The 17,914-nt window shown below is 42.0% G+C and overlaps 1 long non-coding RNA gene across 2 annotated transcripts; it reads right to left on the reverse strand.

The window, feature by feature from the left end:
* Positions 1 to 16,073: 16,073 nt before the first annotated feature.
* On the reverse strand, positions 16,074 to 17,859 carry LOC117046348. Of its 2 annotated transcripts, none has more exons than XR_004426572.1 (2): positions 17,787 to 17,859; positions 16,074 to 16,377 (listed from the first exon to the last, which is right to left on the reverse strand). It is a non-coding gene; the product is annotated as an uncharacterized LOC117046348 (long non-coding RNA). The 2 variants fall into 2 exon arrangements; XR_004426571.1 differs by lacking the exon at positions 17,787 to 17,859 and adding an exon at positions 17,628 to 17,658.
* Between the last annotated feature and the right edge of the window lie 55 nt (positions 17,860 to 17,914).

Below are 17,914 nucleotides of genomic sequence, written 5' to 3' on the forward strand. Positions count from 1 at the left end.
AGGGAGCAGGATTTGGATCCTCTGCTGGATTGGTTTCCACGGGAGGGAAGACGTGCCATTGGTTCCCGCCAAAATGTATCTTCTCCCTACTAGATGACTGTTACTATATAAACCCCAGTTTTCTCCATTCCTGGAGGCTCTTCCCTGTTTCTGAAATAAAGAGATGTTGTACCTGATTCTTGCCTCCAGTTATTAACGACACAACAAAAATCATAACTAGAATCATAGAATCATAGAGTTCCAGGGCAGGAACACACACATTTATAAGCATCATCTTTGGCAGGAAGAAATCCTAGGTTTGGAGTTGGCAGGATATGCTTTTGTATAAAATCCATTCTAGGCTACTTTGTTGCTTCTTTATAGGAATACTAGAGCGAATCCAAAGCCATTTTTTGGTACTGTATTGTTGATTACAGGATGCAATGGATGTATTGAGAATATGGGCTCATTTGATCTACTAATGCCTTTGCCACACATCGCCCCAATCACTGAGTGGTGAGAGATTATTGCTTTACTGGTTTTGTGTTGGATATATATATATATATCCTGTTTGTTGTTTTTAAGTTTTTCGCCACTTAGAGGTTTTTAAATATGAAGCCTTTTAAAACTGATTTTCAATAAAATATATGATATAATATGAAGCAGGGTCTCTGATAGGAATTGTGGTGAGCAGTCTGTCTCGGGCAGGATACTGCTTAAAGCTTTATGTGTAATAACCAGCATTTTAAATTGTGCCCAAAAATGAACTGCTAAGCAATGTGGGCCGAACAATATCACAGTTATATGCTGCTGACATTTTCTGACACTTCATTATCGCAGAAGCATAAGGGATGGGAATGGAACCTGTAATTGAAGAAAAGAATCAGCCATGTGTGTAATTTCTACATTTCTCTTCGATACATTTTCAATTGCGCAAAGCTTTCAGATGAATACACAGTCGAGTAACAGAACCCCGACATTTTTCTTTTTTCTTTTTTTCTTTTTTTTAATAAGAATTTATTGATTTTACAACAAACAAGTAAAACACCAACATTAACCCATCCCCTAACTGAAAATAGACAAATACATATACACCAATAATTTTTCATCCATATTTTGTGCCAGCCTTTTTTTTTGTTATAGTTGCTTTGCATAATGTTGAATATCGGATATGTTGCTGTAGATAACTTCAGACAACCAGGGCACAATCTGTTTCAAAGCAGGCTTATGCAGCCCAAAACAAAGGGTTGCCTCCAACTAAGTTACCGGTATACTCCAAGCAGACCCACTAAAATTACTGGACCTAAGTTAGAAAACAATCCTATGCACAAGAAACTGGTGTAAAGTTACACCAGATCCGAACTCTGTTCATCTGCCTAAGCCTGGCAGAGGGAAAAAAAGTATTTAAAATGGTGTTCTGTGTGAGGTTGCCAGCTCCAATGGGTTTAGGATCCAATCCCTGCTCTGGTTTTGCCCCTGCCACACCCCTGGAGCGCTCCTTTTTAGGATTTACACTGGCCTCGGTTGAGACAACATATCTTTAGTTGTGCCAAAGTTAGGGACTCAGACAAGATGGGGATCAGCCAGCTGAGCCAAAGATCTACTGCATCTTAAGCTGTTCATTCCAGTAGATCTTGCCATAGGATTGCCCGTTAAGTTCTTTCCATTATTTTCAATGGGTCTACTCTGAGTAAGATTAACATTGGATATAGCCCAAAGAGGGATGTGAGTACAAAATTCTTCATTACAAGAGTAATTATCATATATTCAAACACTCCAATAATAAAACCTTGGTAAGTCGAATTTTATACAGTGCATTTCAACGTAAGCCATTTGAAATAACTTGTTGTTGTACAATATAGCGATCAATACAAAGGTTTCCAAGACAATTCATAAAACTTTCTCCATACACAATTATTCATTTTCCTTCTCTAGCTTCAAAGCCTCTGGTGCATAGATATTTATGCTTTTGTGTGTGAAAAGGGGCTGTTTACGGTGGAGATTTGAAAAGGATTGCTTTTCCTTTATAAAGTTTATATGCAAGAGTCAAATCTGATTGATTTTCATGTTTGGATTGTCTGATGTTTTATTAGACCACTGATGTAACTAAAGACATTCAGCTTACTTTCAAATGCTTTGAATAAGGTCCGTAAAAGTTTTATTATTGGATTTTTGTATATATGGTAACTATAATTTTCTCCTTCCACCTGACATTTCTTCTTACGGTTACAGACACCTACTTGATGAAGCCCTTTCTTCTCACTTTGGAAAAGTTTCCGGGGAGATTATTTATTAAATGGCAGCTGTATTTTTGGCCCTCGTGTGATTTTGCTGTGTATTTGTAAACTCTGAGCTTTCGCGTTCATCACCACAAGACTCGTAGTGTTGCCATATTTTGGAGAGCAAAAATGAGGACTCAATTGCCGACTTCTACTTTTAACTATGGGTCGCTGTGATGGCTCTCCTTTTACATGCCCATGAAGAGGAGGACATGTCCTGGAAAAAGAAGACATATGGCAACTCTATAAGGGGGACAGAGTTCAGTAAGGTCTTAACATACGTTTCCAACAAAGGGCACCCAAACAGGTGTTGCTTTCATGCTGAAGATTACCAATTTACTTAAGTACATTGAATGTGCAAATCACTTGGGGAATCTTCCATCCCAGCCCAAAATTGTGCTGCAAAGATGGTCTATGTCTCTACCTTTGCACGTGCATCTCATTCAGATAAGCGAGCTTAATGTGTGGTAACTACCGGCATTCTTGTAACCTGCATCTCATTCCTCTTCAAAGCTACCCTGTGAGGTACAGGCATGTTGCACTAGGAAGCAATTCCTACCCTCAGGAGTTTATTTTGTAAGATCACAGAGAATTGCTGCTGGGAAACAAGACCTGCATATCACTTGATCCACCAGCTCTTCCTGGCATGGAGTTGAATTTTAATTAGTTGGAATGCTGCACAGTGTGCTGGGCCTTGATCTCCTGCATATAAATATTATTATTTTTATTTAAAAAGCTTGATTTTTCTTGAATGCAGATTGTAGCCGAATAGCTGCACATATAAAATTTGAATATAGATCTATCACTGGCACAGTCATATTCTGTATTGTCTCACCTTCTATTCACACAGCACCTAGTTTTTATAAAGCAAAAATGCTGGCTCTGCCCTAAGGCTAACACTCAGATTCAGGCTATACCAGTGGTTCTCAAACATTTTTATCTGGGCCACACTTTCAGAATACAAATTTGCTTGTGCTACACTGAATTTTTCACTGATAAGAAATACATTGGAAAACACAACTAGGATGGTCCTCAGGATTGTCCCTGATGCTCTCATTTTGAAAATCTATCCACGCTCTGCAAATAAAATAAAAAAAATTAGATACTATACCATACGGCACTGAAATGTTTTAATGTTTCTTTGATTGTCCTTAAATCTTTCTGCCACACTTGCCATCCTCTCTTGCCACAGTAGTGTGGTGTGCTGCACCCTTGAAGAACCACTGAGCTATATCATTTCCTGCTATACAGTCGTACCTTGTAAGTCGAACGGAATCCGTTCTGGAAGTCTATTCAACTTCCAAAACGTTCTGAAACCAAGGCGTGGCTTCTGATTGGCTGCAGGAAGTTCCTGCAGCCGATTGGAAGCCGCGTCAGCCATTCAGGTTCCAAAGAACATTCGCAAACCATAACATTCACTTCTGGGTTTGCAGCATTCGGGAGCCAAAACATTTGAGTCGCAAGGCATTCGTCAACCAAGGTACAACTGTACTGGAATCAGTTACAGAGGGGATGGTGAACTTGTTGCCTTTGGATGTGGCCATTCATCATTCTGTGTTGCCTGGGGCTGATGGGCGTTGGAGTCGAACAACATCTGGAAGGCTGCCACAGGTTCCCCTTCTCTGAGTTACAGCTATCCATGACTCCACTTGCCCAATTTTAAAGCTGTGTTGGTTTTAATCTTTTCCTTTCATAGGTAAGCGAATAATAAATTACTGTTTTCTTACAAAAATGACACCTCTTCATACAAAACAGAAAATGTCACACAATAAGCACTGTCAAGTTATCGCGCAAGGAATCTTGGGAGTATCTTTGAAGCATTCTGTCTCCTTTTCCCAGCCTCTCGTATTTTCTCTTAAGACAATGGCCTCCTATAAGTACAAATCATTTGATATAAGGCCTTGAGATCGCATCAGATCGCATTGTGCTTGTTCTGACAGCTTGCAATAAATGAAAGATTTTTTTTAATGACTTTCTTCAGAGAGAGAACATGTGTTTTTTCCAGAAAAGGACCCAAGGTCAACGTGCTAGTAAAATACAGGACAGCCCCTTGTCTTGTCTAACATCCGCCATTCATTTAAACCACATTTATACCACTTCTTTACATTTATCCATTTATAATGCCTGAGACCCTGAAGAACCACTGCCAGTCAGAGTAGTAGATGCTGGCTGGATGGGCAAAACTTGGCCTGATATAAGGCAGCTTTCTCTAACACAGGGGGAAAGAACCATGTGGAGTCAGAGGAGATGGAGTCCCCATTCAACACTAACTCCATTGCTACCTTTTCAGCCACTTAGAATTAATGTGCAGTTCATGCACCTTAAATGCTAAAGAGCAGATGAGTTATCAGAGAATATTTCAGCCGGTGTCAGTCAGAACCTTAAGAGAAGTGAAGGGCTCAGCTACAGGGCAGTATCAATTTAATTACCATTCATCGAAGGCTTTTATCACCGCATGCTTTTCAGACTAATTTTCATTCACATCGGCAACCAAGCCGAGAGGAAGAACGATTGAAAACCCAAGCTGAACACTCAAATATCGTTGTATCTTTGTTGAAGGTGTGCTTCTTCTTCTTCTTCTTTTAAGATACCAACTGACAGAATAGTTGTGATCTTTGTGGCACCAAAGCTTAAAAATAGGTTTAGGATGTATAAAGCATTCATGGCAGGGATGCAAATTAGAGGATTTATCCCTGCAATATAACTCCTTGTATATTGTAGGGAAGGCACTTTGGAGGAATATAATGGGCTGCAACGCCATCAACAAAATTTCGTGATCCGTTTGGGCCTGGCATACACAACAGACTTCTACCTCTGCTATCTCTGTAGCACAGCTGGGCAACTTCTGGCCTGAAGGCTGTGACCTCACTTTTTTACAGCCCCTGATGATGCCTTCCGAAGCTGCCCCATTGTTCCACACTATCACGATTCTTTCCTTCCTGGTGGCTTCCTTTTTCTTTCCCTCTAGAGCTAAAAAGTGTTTTCTCCCCTCCTTTCTTTCTATGAAGTATCAGAATAATTGGAAGAGATTTTGTGTGTGTGTGTGTGTGTGTGCCACCAGCCAGAAGCAGATCTCTGGGTGGGGGCTAGGCTAACCTCCCAAGGTCTTCTTTATATTGGTGACGTGTGTTCCACCACTCAAGAGCCAGTGTGGTGTAGTGGTTAAGAGTGGTAGACTCGTAATCTGGGGAACCGGGTTCGCGTCCCCGCTCCTCCACATGCAGCTGCTGGGTGACCTTGGGCTAGTCACACTTCTTTGAAGTCTCTCAGCCCCACTCACCTCACAGAGTGTTTGTTGTGGGGAAGGAAGGGAAAGGAGAATGTTAGCCACTTTGAGACTCCTTCGGGTAGTGAAAAGCGGGATATCAAATCCAAACTCTTCTTCTTCTTCTTCAAGATAGCATATCCAGATGATTAAATCACATTCAATAAACATCCAACACACATGGTCTCCCGTAAGGAATCCTGGGAAATGAAGTTTGTTAAAGGTGCTGGAATTATAGCTCTATGCTACAGTTCCCAGGGTTATTTGAGGAAAGCAATGTGTTTTAAATGTGAATCCAGTGTGCTTTAAATGTACGTTGAGTGTGGATATGTTCTGAAGCAACAGTTGGTTGCTGCTTCATGTATGGCAGAGAGAAGGGCATTCTATAGTACAGGGGCAACAGAAAAAAATGCCCATTTTGGGAGTCACCGCCCAATGATAATCTGTAGGGCATGGGGCCATAGCTGTCAACTTTTCTCTTTTTTTAAGGGAAATTCCCTTATTCCGAATAGGATTCCTCGCAAGAAAAGGGAAAAGTTGACAGCTATGCATGGGGCATGTGAAAATTATCCAGATATTCTAAATAATTTTACAGGTCTATGCAGGAGTAGACAGTCTTTCAGGTTACTATGTCCTGATTGATCTCCTTTTGCCGTTAGAGATCCATAATGGTGTCTCCATCCCCATCTGAAGAAGTGTGCATGCACACGAAAGCTCATACCAGGAACAAACTCAGTTGGTCTCTAAGGTGCTACTAGAAAGAATTTTCGATTTTGTTTTGACTATGGCAGACCAACACGGCTACCCACCTGTAACTCCATCCCCATCGTTCAGCTCTGAGGGCCTTCTGGTGGTTCTCTCCCTGCAAGAAGAGAGGTTACAGGGAACCAGGCAGAGGGCCTTCTCCCTGCAAGAAGAGAGGTTACAGGGAACCAGGCAGAGGGCCTTCTCCCTGCAAGAAGAGAGGTTACAGGGAACCAGGCAGAGGGCCTTCTCCCTGCAAGAAGAGAGGTTACAGGGAACCAGGCAGAGGGCCACCCACCCTATGGAACACCCTCCCATCAGATGTCAAGGAAATAAACAACTATCTGACTTTTAGAAGACATCTGAAGGCAGCCCTGTTTAGGGAAGTTTTTAAGGGTTTGGTGTTTTGTTGAGAGCCGCCCAGACTGGCTGGGGAGGCCCAGCCAGATGGGCGGGGTATAAGTAATAAACTTGTTGTTGTTGTTGTTGTTGTTGTTGTTGTTGTTGTTGTTGGCACCCTCTTGACAGGCAATTCAGCATGCCAGAATATTTTTCTTAATGCTGCAAAGGTAGAGATGCTTTCATACAGGAAGCCACACTACGTCTCCATCCTTCCTCTCAGCTTTCTTTCTGGCGGACAATGCTGCCCTGTGTTTCTTTCCCATTATAAGGCAATCAGAACTCTGCGATCTTTCCCATTATAAGGCAATCAGAACTCTGCGATCTTTCCGGAGCAAGGCGTGTGTGTTGCTCCTAAGCCAAGATCCAATGCAAGGGTGGCTAGTGGCTAGTCGCAGTGGTCCTGCTCCCAGGCTCACAATCTAAACAAGACACAAGAGGAGGAGAGCATGACCGCTCTAACTCACCATTGCAGAAAAATATGTGGAAATGCTGCTGGCACCCTCAAAGACAAACCTGCAAATGTACCTGCTGTTCTATTTAAAGACTTGGGGGCTGGAGAGGGGCACAACCTGATAAGGCAAGTTTGGTCACCCGTTCTGCATTACTAAAATAATTGCTTGAACTTCTAACATAAGGTGACTAAAACGAGGACAAAAATTGACTTAGATGAAGCAGCGCTACTCCAGTTTGGTGGAACAAATCTGGAACACCTCTAATTGCTATAAATGGCCTATATGCCTGACGCATTTCAACATTTTATGGCCAAATGATCACCACAGCGTTAGGCAAAAATCCCTGTCGCTGGAAATTGCAAATAACTAGGCTTATTTTTACTAGAAACCACTAGCAGGATAGGAGATTTGTGAGCCACGCTAGCAGATCTTGCTTTGGCACTTCTTATTGGGTAGATCTGCAGAGACCAAAAGGAAGTACAGACCTCCAGAACGAATTAAGTTCTTAACCCAAGGTACCACGGTATAGGAGCCTTTTTGCTGCCACCTGCTGGAAGGAATACATAGTACAGTGGTACCTTGGGTTAAGAACTTAATTCATTCTGGAGGTCCGTTCTTAAGCTGAATCTGTTCTTAACCTGACGTACCACTTTAGCTAATGGGGTCTCCTGCTACTGCCACGCCACCACCACGCGATTTCTGTTCTCATCCTGAAGCAAAGTTCTTAACCCGAGGTACTATTTCTGGGTTAGCGGAGTCTGTAACCTGAAGCGTCTGTAACCTGAAGCGTCTGTAACCCGAGGTACCACCGTATTTGCTGCATTCACCTGTTGGCTGAAATATTTGCAATGCACCCAATTTGGTGCTGCCGCCTGCTGGAACAGTCTATGTTGCAATACTCTCAAATTTTGCCTCTTTGTGGAAAATGCAAGCAATCCCAACTCACTGGCTTGCATCCTTGAATTAGCTGTGAGTAATTCACAGTTGTGAGTAAGGCAAAAGAGCATAGACTTCCACAAGCACATCTAGACCTAGGGAGGAGGCAGGTAGCTTTGAACTAGGGGGTCAATTTGTGGCTTTGTCTATGATACTAGTCTCTTGGTGATGTTGCTGTCATTTGATAAATAGTATTTGGGAAGGAAGGAAGGGAGCTTTTCCAGGGTGGGGACTTGATCCAGTACTGAATATAAAAACAATCCTAAGAACAAAATTTACACACTCGACATGCTGCCCCCCAAGAATATTTTTTTATCATTAAGAGCTTCTTCCATCTGCCCAGTCAACCATCGACCTCCTCAGTTCCTCTTTTGGCACACAAGCCGAGAGGCCTGGTGGGCAGAAGTGCTGCAGGGATTAATTAGCTGGTGTTTTCATCAATAATTAGTTCAAAAGTACACTGCAAAGGAGTGTAATTATTCCTTAGTGGATAGAGGTTTTTTAAAAAGGTAATGTTAAGAAAAATCAGGAAGGGAAAACGTTCAGATGCTGTTGGGTTTCTTCTTCCCTCTCTCCCTTTTCTTCTTAGGAACATAAAAAGCTGCGCTATACCATTGGACTATCTAGTGCACTATTGTCTAATCCTGTGGTGCCCTTCAGAGCTTGTCATACAACAACCCCCATCAGCTCCTACCGTGTTTCTCCTAAAATAAGACACCGTCTTATATTTTTTTTCGCTCAACAAAACACAGTATGGCTTATTTTCAGGGGATGTCTTATTTTAGCCGTGTCGCATCGGTACGCTGCATAGCCACGCCTCTCCAGGCTGTTTTAATGGGAGGTACCACGTCACTATGGCTTATTTTCGGGGTATGGCTTATTTTTGGGGAACGGCTTATATTTCACAAATGCATAGAAATCCTGCTATGGCTTATTTTATGGCTATGTCTTATTTTAGGAGAAACAGGGTAAGTAGCATAGCCAATCGTCAGGGATGAGGGGAGCAACATCTGGTGGAGGGCAGATGGAGTGACTGGCAGCTGCTCTGCAATCACAGGTGTGGAGTATGCTGTTGCACTCTGAAGCTACTTGCAGGCTTCCCATAGACATCTTGTTGGCCACTGTGAGAACAGGATGCCGCACTAGATGGGACACTGGCTTAATCCAGCAGGTTCTTCTTCCATTCTTAGCTCCTGAAATATGAAGAAGCCATAAAAATTCTGAGCGACTGACAACCCTACAGTGCTAAAGCAGCAGTGAGAGGAGCAAGGAAGATGTTGAAACACAAAACAATTCCAGCTGCTGGAGTCTGATTCCTACAAATCCCAGAGGATGTGATTGTTGTCAATTTCTCCGTTGAAAATGTGCAATTTGTGTTTATCCTGGAGGTTTGCCATGCAGTTGGCATTAATCACTATGATGTGTCATGTGGATAGACTGTGTGACAGCACAGTGCACCGAGGGGAAAATGTTTTGAACTGCTTATGCTGTATATTTTCCTCATCATAGAAAGCCACAATTGATTCCATAATGGTTTCCCTTTCTCCCGCTGAAACTGCCTGCAGAATTAAGTGGCTGCACTTAAACTCCTATCTCAAGGAAATATGGATCAAGGATTCTAGGAAAGAATCCGCCCCGTGGATTGTCCTTTCCTCGCCTCCACTGTGCATTCTTTAGGAGTTAACTGTGTTGAGGGGAGGATGCAATCATATTTAGCTTTTCAAAGAATAAGATTGCTGTGTCATTCTGTTGCTGCCTCTATTTTCCCCTGCTCTAAGTAGCAGCATGTGTTCTGGAGCAGCTGCTAAGCAGGAAACATGACAGTCAAGCCTAGCAGCTGTACTCTCTCCCCCCGCGACTTCTGGAATAGGAGAGTTATAGCAGACATCAGGCAGCAACAGGAAATCAACTGATGCCAGGGAAGTGTGCTTGCAGCAGTTTCCCTTGCTTTGTTAAAATTGTCATTGCTTAAAGGTTTTGATGGTTTTGCTTTGTGTTTGTTTTTTACTTTATCTGAAACACCTTTTCTTTCTGCTTGTGTCGCAGATCTCTGAAACCTTAACTTTGATATGTGTCTTTTCCAAGCAGTGCTAGGAAAAGTTCCCTAATGGGATATTGTATTTATGTTGTGATATAACTGTACACCATTCTGAAACTCTTCTAAGTGAATGAAGGGTGATATAAAAATGTTCTTAATAAATAAATAGGGTATTCCAGGGGTGAGAACCTATGGTCCTCCAGAGGGACTCAGGCTCCCGTCAGCCCCAGCTACCATGGCCAATGGTTAGGGATGGCGGAAGTTCTAGTCTAGCAAAATCTGGCAGACCACAGGTTCCCCATTCCTGGTGTAGACAACAATGAACGAGGTGGACCAGCAATCTCACTCAGTATAAAGCTGGTTCCTATACTAATGCAATAAAACTGCAATAAAACTCAGTTCCGGCACCTCTCAGGTGGGCATCATTGCCATTAAAAGAGAACGAGGTGGCATTCATGGTGAGTTCTGGCACTTTTTCTAGAAAAAATAGCACTGGGTACAACCACATTTGGAATACTGACTACAGTTCTGGTCATCTAACCACAAGAGGGATATTGTAGAGTTGGAAAAGGTTCAGAAAAGGGCAACCAAAATGATCCCATTTGAAGAAACGTTGCAATATGTGGGATTTCTTAGTTTAGAGAAAAGGTGAGTAAGAGGCAACATCATTAGGGTTGCCATATTTCAAAAAGTTGAAACCAGGAGCTTTTTTTTGTTTTTTGTTAAGAAGACCTCAAAATTGTTGAGCTTTTTTTTAAAAAAAAACAAACAAACAGCTAAAGGTTTCCCGCAGGCCTGATCCAGCAGGTAATTTTGGTTTACAAAGTTTTTAAACATCCATTGATTGCAGCACTAATAGAGAACCGTCCAGTGCCACGTGGACGCAACTTGGCCCATTGAATTTAATTAGAACTGAACCCTTTCATGACAAGATGATGATTATAATGGTACCAATAATATAATATCTAATAAAAGCAAAGTTCAATTATTTTACATAAATTTGAACTTTAGTATCAATGTCTGTCCATGGAGTTTTCTTGGCAGGGATACTGGAGTGGCTTGCCGGTTGTTCCTCCAGGGCTCCATGATCACTGCAGATGGTGACAGCAGTCACGGAATTAAAAAATGCCTGCTTCTTGGAAGGAAAGCAATGACAAACCTAGACAGCATCTTAACAAGCAGAGACATCACCTTGCCGACAAAGGTCTGTATAGTTAAAGCTATGGTTTTCCTAGTAGTAATGTATGGAAGTGATCGCCGAAGAATTGATGCTTTTGAATTATGGTGCTGGAGGAGACTCTTGAGAGTCCCATGGACTGCAAAAAGATCAGATTTATCCATCCTTAAAGAAATCAGCCCTGAGTGCTCACTGGAAGGACAGATCCTGAAGTTGAGGCTCCAGTACTTTGGCCACCTCATGAGAAGACTCCCTAGAAAAGACCCTGATGTTGGGAAAGATGGAGGGCACAAGGAGAAGGGGATGACAGAGGATGAGATGGTTGGACAGTGTTCTCGAAGCAAATAGCATGAGTTTGGCCAAACTGCGGGAGACAGTGGACGATAGGGGTGCCTAGCATGCTCTGGTTCATGGGGTCACGAAGAGTCGGACACGACTGAATGACAACAACATCACAGTCTGTAATTTTGGCAATTCTTTTCTCTCTTACCTCATCGCTTAATTTTTTATATACCGGTACTACACACTTGTGTGTGTATGTTTCTGGCATCTTAGCATAGCACTTTGTGCATGTTATGGTATAAAATTGTTAAATTTTAAGGCTGTTTTGCAGCAACATGAATGATTACCAGTCTGGAATTTGAAATATCAGTTAATTTGTGCCTCCTTCATTTCCTCCACAACTTAAATACTGCCTCTTGTTGATAGTTATTCAGACTAATCTTGTTCTCTAGATTTTTTTTTTTTTGCTTTTGGATAATTTAAACCGCAATACCATTTAAAGCAAACAAGAATGGGGGCTGCTAATGACTTTGGGGCAAGATAGGAGCTTCTGCTTCATTAAATGTTCAATGGGCACTTGGATTTAATTGCTCTTAAGAGGCTACTGGTTATGCATGCTGTGAAAGTGGGGGTTTGAGTTAAACCAACACAGAGGCAGGGAGAAAAAAGCTAATTGCTCAAGGGTGAATGAACCCATAAGCTACTTGGGGCTCTGAAATACTTAAATACCGCTGCAGAAGGTTGCAGAGGCATCCTGAAGTGAATTAAGACCAGGACGGGCAAGGCATGCTCAAAGGAGCAAGTCCCACTGTGTTCAATCGAGCTTACATTCATAAAAAAGAGCCCTGCTAGATCAGAGCAATGGTTCATTAATCCAGCATCCTATTTCCCACAGTGGCCAACCAGATGTCTCTGAAAGGTCACGAGCAGAACGCAAGGGAAATAGCCCTTTACCGAGAACTTGCGTGATGCAGTGATTAAAATGTTGAACCAGGGCTGGGGACACCAGGTTTGAACCCTGATCAACCATGAAGCATACCAAGTGACCTTGACCACAATCACTATCTCTATCTCTACATTACAGTTATGAGCATAATGGGGTGGTGGGGATGGAGGGAACCATGCATGCTACATTAATAATAATAATAATAATAATAATAATAATAATTTTTTATTTATACCCCGCCCTTCCCAGCCAAAAACCGGGCTCAGGGCGGCTAACACTAATTAAAATTCCAGCAAAAACATAACACAATCAGACTTCCGGCTGGCGACGCCATAGCGGGTGGTCGGGGCTGCTTCGGCTGCGAGGCGCCCGATCCATCCCGGGGGTTAGGAGCCGCGCTACCGCAGCGCGCGGCTCCGGTTGGGGTGCGGGAAGAGCGTCCCGCACCCTGGGCTCCCCGGCTGTGCCCGCGGAGGCTCCGAACCCTTCCCCTACCCCCCTGTAAAGGGGGAGTGGGGGTGAAGGGACAACGGAGCCGGGCTTACGGGGATATGCCCCAACCGGGATGCAAATGCGGCGGCAAAGCCCGCGGTGAGCGTCCAAGTTCTACCTGTGAAGAATGGAGCTAAAGGAACCCGGTGGTCGTGAGTAAATAATCTTGGCAGAAATCGTGTTTTTGGAACGATCCGGGGGGAAGGAGAAAGGCAGCCTGCCTCCCTCCCTTCGAGCCTAAGAAATTAACCAATTTGAGGGATTGCTGCCACAGAACTGGTTATAAAGTATCTAAAATCGATACATGAGACTGGCAAACTTTTTTCTTGGGAAGCTAACTAGCGGAAAATATCTCTATTTAAAGTTGCGGTGTTTGCGCTCCAGCTTAGGAAAATGGCGACGAACAAAGAGACAGGAGAAGAAATATGATACCCACTTCCTCCTCCTCTGCCAGTATGCTGGGTTTCGTCCTTGAACTGGTATTGAACTCTGGACTAACAGATGAACAAAGGCTCACTGCCTTGAAGGTGGAACTAATTTACAGAAAAGTCAAAGTCTTGTGTGGGGGTCTGAAATGGAACCAACTGCCCACAGAGGAGGCTAACAAAACTTTTGACACTTTGGAAGGAAATCTTGTCAAAGAGCTGAGAGGATTGATGGAAAGATGGGAAGAAATGAATGAGCTACTTCGGAGAAGAAATTCGCTTGTTGGGGGTGGCAGCCCCAAGGCGATGTCAAGATTTGCTATATCCAGTCCCCGAGGTGTGAGCTCGGGGGCCAGGGACAGAGAATTAAGGTATTTACAAGAAGAAAAGGAATGCTACAAAGAACCGGAGAAGCTGAGAGAGGGAGAGTTGGATACCTCGGAGCTCGTGGCAAGGAGAGCTTTGGACTGTGCCTGGATCTGTGGACGTTGGGAGAGGGAAGTTGCATGGAAGTTCAGTGCTGATGCCATCAGGAGAAGAAGAATGGACAGAGGGGGTGTGGGGTGAAGTATTAAGTAAAATCTAAAGCAATCTGTTATGGTATTTTGAAATCGGAGGGTGAACACTGTCAACAATAGTTTGTTTTATTATTTGTTTGAATATGAAAAGAGATATTTCAAGTTTTTATGTTATTAGCAGCAGTTCAAAGGATAGAAGAGATAGATTTGATGAGGATGATTTGTGAGGATTTATGAGGATGTAGTATAAATGAAGTCATTTTAAGAGGTTTAAGTTTATAGATTAAGACGATTAAGACTAAGATGAAGATTAAGATGAATGTTTTACTTTATATATATAATTAAGTTTAATTTTTTTAAATGAAGAGGTTAAAAAGTAGATTATGGATATAAACTCGAAGGTGAAAAGGCAGGGGAAGTCAACTGTCAAGATTGGAAAAAGAAATTTTTTTTTGTAGATGTCTAATTAAGAAGAAAAATCATGGCAATTTTTGTATAAGATGTGTAATTGTATTTGTTTTGTATGTGTATAAATGTAGGTGTGGTTAAGGTTGTATGTTGTTATAAGTAAAAATGTCAATAAATTCTTATAAAAAAAAAAAAATAACACAATCAATTTAAAATAACAGATTAAAATACAAATTTAAAAATTCAATATTAAAACTGCAGTCTCATTTTCAAATAACATTGAGCTCCTTGGATGAATGGCAGGATATAAGTTATTATTGACTGTGTATAGGATTTAAGGATCTCCAGGAGGCTATGAAGATCCGTTTCAGATGGCAATCTTTTTCAGCTGGGATGTTTTGTTTTTAACTATTGATGTTATAGCACTGTTTTCATTGATAAATGGAACAGCATTAACTATGAGTGGATTGTAGTAGTTTTATCTTAATCTTTGTATTGTTGGTATCTTTACAGTATTATGTAAACCATTTTGGACGAGTTGCACGCAGAAAGGTGTCCTGTCAATATTTTTATTGATATTTAAATCAGACTCAGCCATGTGAAAACATGATTATAGAAGCAGGATTGCAACAATAACATACAGATTTGGAATCCATATTACAAACATCTGGCAGAAATCTATCTATCCCGTAGATAGAAACATATATGTACTGCACATACAAAGATACTGAACATACTTACAGACTATACACAAAAATAAGGGTAAAGGGACCCCTGACCATTAGGTCCAGTCGTGTCCGACTGTGGGGTTGTGGAGCTCATCTCGCGTTACTGGCCGAGGGAGCCGGCGTACAGCTTCCAGGTCATGTGGCCAGCATGACTAAGCCACTTCTGGCGAACCAGAGCAGTGCATGGAAACGCTGTTTACCTTCCTGCCGGAGCGGTACCTATTTATCTATTTGCACTTTGACGTGCTTTCGGACTGCTTGGTGGGCAGGAGCTGGGACCAAGCAACGGGAGTTCACCCCGTCGCGGGGATTTGGACCACCGACGTTCTGATCAGCAAGCCCTAGGCTCTGTGGTTTAACCCACAGCGCCACCCGCTTACAGACTATACACAAAAATAAGGGTATTTTTTATAATAATAAAAAAGTCAGTTGGTTAGACTCACATAATGATCTTGTTTCACCCTCTAGTGGAATATTTCCACATTGCAGATTTTTCAAGGACCCTGAACATTGTTTTAGGCTTCAATCCTATTTTGAAACCAAACCTCCCAGGAATATAAAGTTTCCATTCTGGTTATAAAGTTTGGTAAAATCCATTTAAGATCAAGCTTTATAAAATCTGGAGGCCATGTTTGCTTTTCAGAATTAGCAGGTTGAGCTGCCAGATGTTGGCACTTATTGCCTGGTAATTTGGTAAAGTGTATGAAGTTTTGTAGCTTATCTGAAATTTAGTTATACCATTGTATATTTCTCATCATCTCTAGAACAGCAAACTATTAATGTGATAGCTGGCCCTTGTATATATGTAAAAAAAATCCTAATATTTACACATCTTCAGGGCAGGGTGATTTACAAATCTCGTCAAATAAAATAACCATTAGGAACAGCATTCTTTAACTTCCTTATTGATTTTGAATATTTTATCCCACTCTTCAGAGGAACACAAAGATGTGAACAACAAATGCAAATGACATTTTTCTTAAATGAAAATGCACAATCCCCTGCCAGTTATCAATGCATTTTATTCATTTGTTTCTTTTTCCAGTGGGTTGGCTGCAAACTAAATTCAGGGCTGTTTGAGATTCTTTCCAAAGCTTCCTCCAGGCAGAATAAACACAGAGTCCTCGGTGGCCGGGATAGCAGGCAGCATCAGCAACAGTTAGACAGCGCCAGGCTAAATCTTCCATTTTCCTCCAGACATCCTGCCTCACTAGTTGAGATGGAAGTTCTGTTGGCTGGCTGAGATAGCGGGTAGGTGTGGGTGCTCTTGCAGGAGACAAGCCGATCCATTCTAATGTTTCCATGGCTGTGGATATAACACAGTGGATAGAATTCAAATGGGTTATTTGTGCTTACAAAAGGAGCTTTTGATGCTACAGATGCCTCCACTAATGGGAGATGCAAGGAAGAGAGGAAGTCCCCTCGTGCAAATAGGATGCTGCTCACAGAGCTTTGGATGAAACCCATTAATCTCATTATCAGCTCTCTGATTATTATTATTTTTTGCCTATATTATGCATTTATTTATTTATTTTGAAAATTTACAAACCATTTGCTCGAAAAAAAATTTATTCAGGTTGTGCTGAAGTCTAATTATACATGTCCTGGCATCCACCAGTCTCAGGTGGCAATGGAAGAGTTTGCCTTTTGGGGATGGTCAAGCTGTTGGAAGTTTGCAAAGCCTCCTGGTAAAGCACACAAGCTAATACTATTCTTATTATTATTAATTGAATTTATATACCACCCTATACCCGGAGGTCTCAGGGCGGTTCACAGAATAAAATCAAAATATAAAACCACAAAATACATAAACAAAATAAAAACCCAGTAACCCCCCCTAAAAAAATACATTTTAAAAGGGCATAGGATCCTCACATCATTTAAAGACAGAAATTAACAAGCCTGGACAAGAGCCACTCGCTGGAAAGCCCACGATCTCAGAAATGTTTGCAATAATATTTAAATATTATCAGCAATATATACAAACCCCCCTACTTAAATTTTTTTAAAAGTTATTATTATTAACCTATATGTGATCGTCTCAAGGTGATGTACAATAAAAAATAGCAAAAAAGAGAGATAAACATTGAAAGCAAAACTACCAGTAATATCATCCAAAACAGACACTCATGGCAAAGACTCATTTAGGGCACAACCCTAAGGCTAGATCCACCAGGATGAGCAGTTGGGATCCAGCAGATCTCCAGCTGAGCCTGGAGGTTTCTAATTTAACATCTGCCCTGCCAAATCTTAAACTGGCCTAAGTCCTGGAAAGGAGGGCATCCCCAAATTTGTGGCTAGACAGAAAGGGGCTTTAGGCTATTACAACGAGGCTGAAATCACCCTGAACCAATTCAGCATGGTCTGACCTGTCTCAACTGAAGCCACCCAAAAGGATGTTATGAAACAAAACTCTATTTTAAAGGCTCGTTTTCATGCTCCCCTGTTTAGGCTCCCTCAGCCACTCCTCAAGGGAGTTTAGATCAGGAATTGCCACCTACACCCCCCCCCATCTTATTCTATTCTGGTTTCTCATCCTTAGGATTGCTCCTATACCCAGCTGGGAAAGCCTATGAGGACCAAAAATGTCTTCAATTGTTTCTGGAAAGTGCGGAGTTTGCGCGCCTGTCGTATGTCATGCGTCTCTGAATGACATTAGGTTACTGCACTAAAGAAACAAACAAACTTCACAAGGGCAGGAAAATTCCATTTTACAGTATTATATTTAAGGCCAACTCCGTTCTCCCCTCGCGACGCTACAGAGAAACGCATTTCGCCTTTTACTGAGACGCGATGCTTCGTGAGGTAAATACTGAGAAGCAACCGCCTTTCCCGCCCTTTCC

The sequence above is a fragment of the Lacerta agilis genome, chromosome 5, assembly GCF_009819535.1.
Source record: "Lacerta agilis isolate rLacAgi1 chromosome 5, rLacAgi1.pri, whole genome shotgun sequence".
Lineage (NCBI taxonomy): Eukaryota > Metazoa > Chordata > Lepidosauria > Squamata > Lacertidae > Lacerta > Lacerta agilis.